The following is a 6,000-nucleotide window of genomic DNA, read 5'->3' as shown; positions in this document are numbered from 1 at the left end:
GAGTCCTGCCATGTGCAAAAGTTCGCTGATGACACTGCTATCATGGGCTGCATCAGGAATGGGCTAGAGGAGGAGCATAGGGACCTAATCAATGACTTTGTTAAATGGTGCGACTCAAACCACCTACACCTGAACACCAGCAAAACCAAGGAGCTGCTGACCTATATGTTACCACAGTGCTGGTGGTGGATTTTAGGAGGCCCAGAAGGTCCCCATCAAAGGTGACTGTGTGCAGATGGTGCAGACCTATAAATATCTGGGAGTGCAGCTGGATGATAAATTAGACTGGACTGCCAATACTGATGCTCTGTGTACGAAAGGACAGAGCCGACTATACTTCCTTAGAAGGCTGGCGTCCTTCAACATCTGCAATAAGATGCTGCATATGTTCTATCAGACAGTTGTGGCGAGCGCCCAATTCTACGCGGTGGTGTGCTGGGGAGGCAGCATTAAGAAGAAAGACGCCTCACGCCTGGACAAACTGGTGAGGAAGGCAGGCTCTATTGTTGGCATGGAGCTGGACAGTTTAACATCTGTGGCAGAGCGAAGGGCGCTCAGCAGGTTTCTATCAATTATGGAGAATCCACTGCATCCACTAAATAGTATCATCTCCAGACAGAAGAGCAGCTTCAGCGACAGACTGCTGTCACTGTCCTGCTCCACTGACAGATTGAGGAGATCGTTCCTCCCCCAAACTATGCGACTCTTCAATTCCACCCGGGGGGGGGGGGGGGGTAAACGTTAACATTTAACATTATACAAAGTTATTGTCTGTTTTTCACCTGCATTATTATCAATCTTTAATTTAATATTATTTATTGTATCAGTATGCTGCTGCTGGAGAATGTGAATTTCCCATTGGGATTAATAAAGTATCTATCTATCTATCTATCTATCTATCTATCTATCTATCTATCTATCTATCTATCTATCTATCTATCTATCTATCTATCTATCAGGTCATTCATTTGATCAAGATTTTGTACCAATATTTCAGATGCAAAGTCATCTGCAGGGATCACTTAATAATAATAATAATAATAAACCTTTACATTTATATAGTGCTTTTATCATCACTCATAGCGCTTCAGTGAGTGGGGACCCACTTCAACCAACACTAATGTGTAACATTTTTGTGTCAGTATGCTCACATACGTTAGCTGGTAGGTGGTGAAATGGCAAGTGAGAGAGAGACAGCCAGTCAGAGACAGGGAATGATTAGGGGGCCAGAATGAGTAGGCTGTGGTGGGCAATTTAGCCTGAACATCGGGATACACCCTACTCTTTATGAAGGATGCCCAGAGATCTTTAGTGACCACACAGAGTCAGGACCTCGGTTTTACATGTCATCTGAAAGGACATCGCCATTTTTACAGCACAGTATCCACACGCTAACCACAGGGTAAGCTGCCCCTGCTGGCTTCACCAACATCTCTTTCAGCAGTAACCCAAGCATTTCCTAGATGTTCTCCCATCCAAATACTGGCCGAACATGCTTAGGTTCAGGTGGAAGACCTGTTCTGAAGTGCATGTGGTATGGCTGCAGTCAAGACTGGAGTTAAGCAAGGATATGTCCTACCTCCATTCCTTTTAATTCTTGCCATGGACTAGCTCATAAAAGAAACCACAGCAGACAGTCAAATTGAGCATCTAATGGACTCCTAAATCAGTGAAAGAAGACCTGGACTTTGTTGTTGGCATTGCCCTATTGGCTAACCATTATTAGCATATTCAAAAGAAAATGCAGAGACTCTCCACAATAGTAACAAGTATATGCGTCATCATTAATATAAGAAAAATTAAATACATGAAGAAAAACACCAAAGTTGAGCAACAATTATGGTTGAACAAATAAACCTTTGATGAAGTACAGGAGTTTACTTACAGTGGGGAGCAAAGTAGCTATAGCTGGTGTAGAAGACTAGCCCCAGACACAGACAGACACTGACTCAGAATGTCCAAAATAACACACGTTTATTTCTCCTTTCTTACTCAGCACAAACACAGTGCACAAATCAGCACAGTACTCAGTCCTTCTTTCCTTCTGCCGCCTCTACTCCTCTCCTGAGCTTTGTCCACCTTCCACCCGACTCTGGCCACTTGAATGGAGCGAGGCGGCCTCCTTTATAGTGCACCCAGAAGTGCTCCAGGTGTCTCCCGATTGACATTTGGCAGCATTTCCGGGTGTGGCAGAAGTGCTGCATGCCCAGACTCTGGAGCTCTCCAGGTGGCCCCTGGTGGTGGCCACGGACCCCCACCAGGTTGAGCTTCTAAGCTCCAATTCCATGGCCCCGATGTAAACCAAGGGGGCTGCCCTCTCATGTTCCTGGGGAGGTACTGCTGGAAGTATGCCCATTCCCCCAGTCTTCTCTTTAAAAGGGCGTCCTGTCCAGGCAAGATCTCCGACCGTCCATCACAGTGGAAATTGCGCAAAAGAAATAGACGCAAGAACTGCCAAAGCCAACCAAGCGTTTTCCACATTGAGAACTGTGTGGAAGAATCAACGCCTGAATCTGTGAAATCAAGATTGGAAGATTCAAGTCAAATGTGCCTAGGGTCATGCTGTACAGCTCAGAATACTGGAAGATGAAATAGTCCATCTACCGAAAACTAGTTGGCCAAACACCATCAGAAACAAACATCTGCTCCAGTCAACAACACAGAACAACTCTCAGTAGTAATCAAGAAGAAGAGCTGGAAATGGCTGTGACATCTTCTTTATATGCAACTTGTAGGCTCTGTCAAAGGCTGTATTATGCTGGACACCACATGAAAAGTGAAAAACAGGCTGTCTTAAAGAGACATGGCACTGAACCTTCACACAGTCTGATATTGGTGTCACTGAGGCAGAAGGCTGTAGAGCAATCATTGCGGTAAGCCCTTGTGGGTGGATGGTACAATGAGACTTGAGGATGACAACACATAAATGCCCAGATTTGCATGAACAGACATTGAATTCCTTATATTTGTGTACATCAGAGTCAAGATGTCTAAGTCCTTGGTAAGGCTGCTCTTCACAATTAGCCAAATCCATCAAATCAAATTTTATTTGTTACATACAAATTATACATATAACACAATGTGTAGTGAAATGCTTAGTTGCTCAACTCTATTAACTGTGCTTTTAAGAAGACTATAAAAGGACAATAATAATACATGAATTTATGTATATATATATATATATCCATCCATCCGTTGTCCAACCCGCTGAATCCAAACACAGGTCACAGGGGTCTGCTGGAGCCAATCCCAGCCAACACAGGGCACAAGGCAGGAACCAATCCCGGGCAGGGTGCCAACCCACCGCAGGACACACACAAACACACCCACACACCAAGCACACACTAGGGCCAATTTAGAATCGCCAATCCACCTAACCTACATGTCTTTGGACTGTAGGAGGAAACCGGAGCGCCCGGAGGAAACTCACACAGACACAGGGAGAACATGCAAACTTCAAGCAGTGAGGACCCGGGAAGCGAACCCAGGTCTCCTAACTGCAATGCAGCAGCGCTACCCACTGCGACACCGTGCCGCCCTATATACAGTATATATATATCAAAAATCATTAATAGTATTTATTATTTATGACATATTTAAAATTCTAAGTAAGTAATGTATATAACTTAATTAACTTAAATAATTCCATGTAAGAGAGTTAACAATAGAGCATCATGTATTTCTAGACACTTTCCTTATTTAAGATGGTCTGTGGACAGAAGCTTCTGCTCAGTCTTTCTGGTAAGCTTGCTCACTGTTGTTAGAGATCAGGCCCACCATAGCTGTGTCATCAGTAAACTTGAAAGTGATGTTAGAGTCATGTGCCATCATATGTGTAAAGGGAGTACAGCAGAGGACTCAGAACATAGCCCTGTGGAGCACTTGTGTTAAAAATGAGAGATGATGACATGTAGCCACCCACTTGAACCACCTGGAGTTTGCCTGTCAGAGAGTTAAAAATCCAGCTGCACAATGGAGTGCTCAGACACAGATTTCTGAGCGTGGTGATGGGCTTAGATGTGATTATCTTATTTTTTTTGTTTTAACCCAGCTCTATGCCAATATTTATAAATCCATCTTTAACCTGAGGGTTGCAAATACTTTTTGCCAAATTTTAACTTATCTTTAGACAATTAGCTCTCGATATTAAAGATTTCCCTGCCTTTAGCCAAGTGTCAGTTCGAGTCAGTTCTATCTATCTGTTGGGGAGGCAGTATAACAGATAAGAACACAAAGAGGCTGGACAAGTTGGTTAAGAAGGCTGGCCAGGTGCTGGGTAGGACTGTGGACTCACTGGGAATTGTGGTGGAAAGGTGCATGGGGAGGAAGGTACAGACCATCCTCGACAACAGCAGTCATCCTCTCCACAACATTTTGGCACCTCAGAGAAGTAAACGTAGCAGTCGTCTTCTCTCACTGCACTGCAGAACAGAACACTTTAGAAGATCATTTGTTCCTATTGCTGTGAGATTTTATATCTCTGCTGTCAACACAAATGATTCATGATCTGATCACCACTCTACCTACCGACACTGTAACAACTGACCATTTGCACTTTTTACTATTTATTTTTTTTTTTTCTCCTTGCCTTTTTAATAAATAGTAACAATTTTTTACTGATGTGCTTGAGCTACCGGACACTGGATACAAAGTATCTATCTATCTATCTATCTATCTATCTATCTATCTATCTATCTATCTATCTATCTATCTATCTATCTATCTATCTATCTATCTATCTATCTATCCATCTATCTATCTATCCCCAGTCTGTTCCTTTTTTCTCAGTGATTGCATTCATGTTGTTATTGTTGAGAATTTACCAAAATATTTTCCCCAAAACATCCCATTTTTGAAATACCATTAAAGGTTCATATCACAGGGCACCCTGATTTGCAGTTGTTATGACAGTAAAAAGAAAGACGACCAGTTTCTACTGTCTATCTGTCATAATCACTGCGGGTGTGTCCCATGACACCCTCCAGGAGCAAGGATTGGCACCAAAGCTCCAAAAGCCCATACACCCTGTCACTTTATATTCCTGAGCAATGTGTGCTTGTGTATGTGTATGTGTAAGCTTGAGTGCCTCCTGCTGGAGAGCTGTCATCGTCATGGCCCAGCAGGCATAGTGGAGGGGTTTGGGGAATATCAGTAAATGACAGAAAGGAAGGAAAAAATCACAGAAGAAAAGGAGAATAATATAAAGGAATGAAAAATAAAACAGCATCAAATTTTAATAAAGCAGGCAGAGATTGTCAGCTGCAGAGAGTTAATTAATTATTGCTTCTGGGAAGCCTTGGATAAGCCTCTTTAACTCTTTCTTTAGATTTTTTTTCTCTTCACGTTTATTATTCTTGTCTATTGGAATCTTGCAGTCTAAAACTGGCCTGACAAGCAGAACCCTCCTCCCGTCTCATGAGCCAAAGCCTCCTTACGACTTGACTCCCACAGTACCGTGTGCTCCAGTGCTGAATGAGAGCAGCCATGCGTGCAAACACCTTTAGAGTCTTCCGTACCTGCCCCCACCGCTCTACCACCTCCACCACCCCCATGCTACATAATCAACACTGAAAAAAAAAAGAAAAATCCAAGTAAAACTCTCATCTCACCCTTGAAGCAAGTCCTCTGACCTCAAGCTACACGGGCACTTTTTTACGTTTTGCCCAGCATTCTTTGCATTGCCCCCGGTGTTCATAGTACTCTCATCGTAAAGCAGTGTACAGGCCAAGGTCAGGCCATGCCTCACACAGAGTGAAATCACTGCTAGCTATTCTTTTCGGCAGATCTGCTTGTGCGGTGTGTAGGTGGCTCCACAGCTTTGACGGGGGAGTGAAGTCTAAGGGGCAGGTCGGTTTCCCAGTAAACTTTTCTTTCTCACCTTGAGAGAACAAAGCTCTTCCCACTTGCGGCCATCTGCACCAGCTATTATCTTGGAAGAGTTCAGGGATCCAATTTTCTGTGCCCAGTATCTGTGTGGATCTCCAGCTTTGCAGCTTGCTG

This window comes from Erpetoichthys calabaricus, chromosome 3 (assembly GCF_900747795.2).
Source record: "Erpetoichthys calabaricus chromosome 3, fErpCal1.3, whole genome shotgun sequence".
NCBI lineage: Eukaryota > Metazoa > Chordata > Cladistia > Polypteriformes > Polypteridae > Erpetoichthys > Erpetoichthys calabaricus.
The sequence above is the reverse complement of the archived record's forward strand: the minus strand, read 5'-3'. Positions refer to the sequence as shown.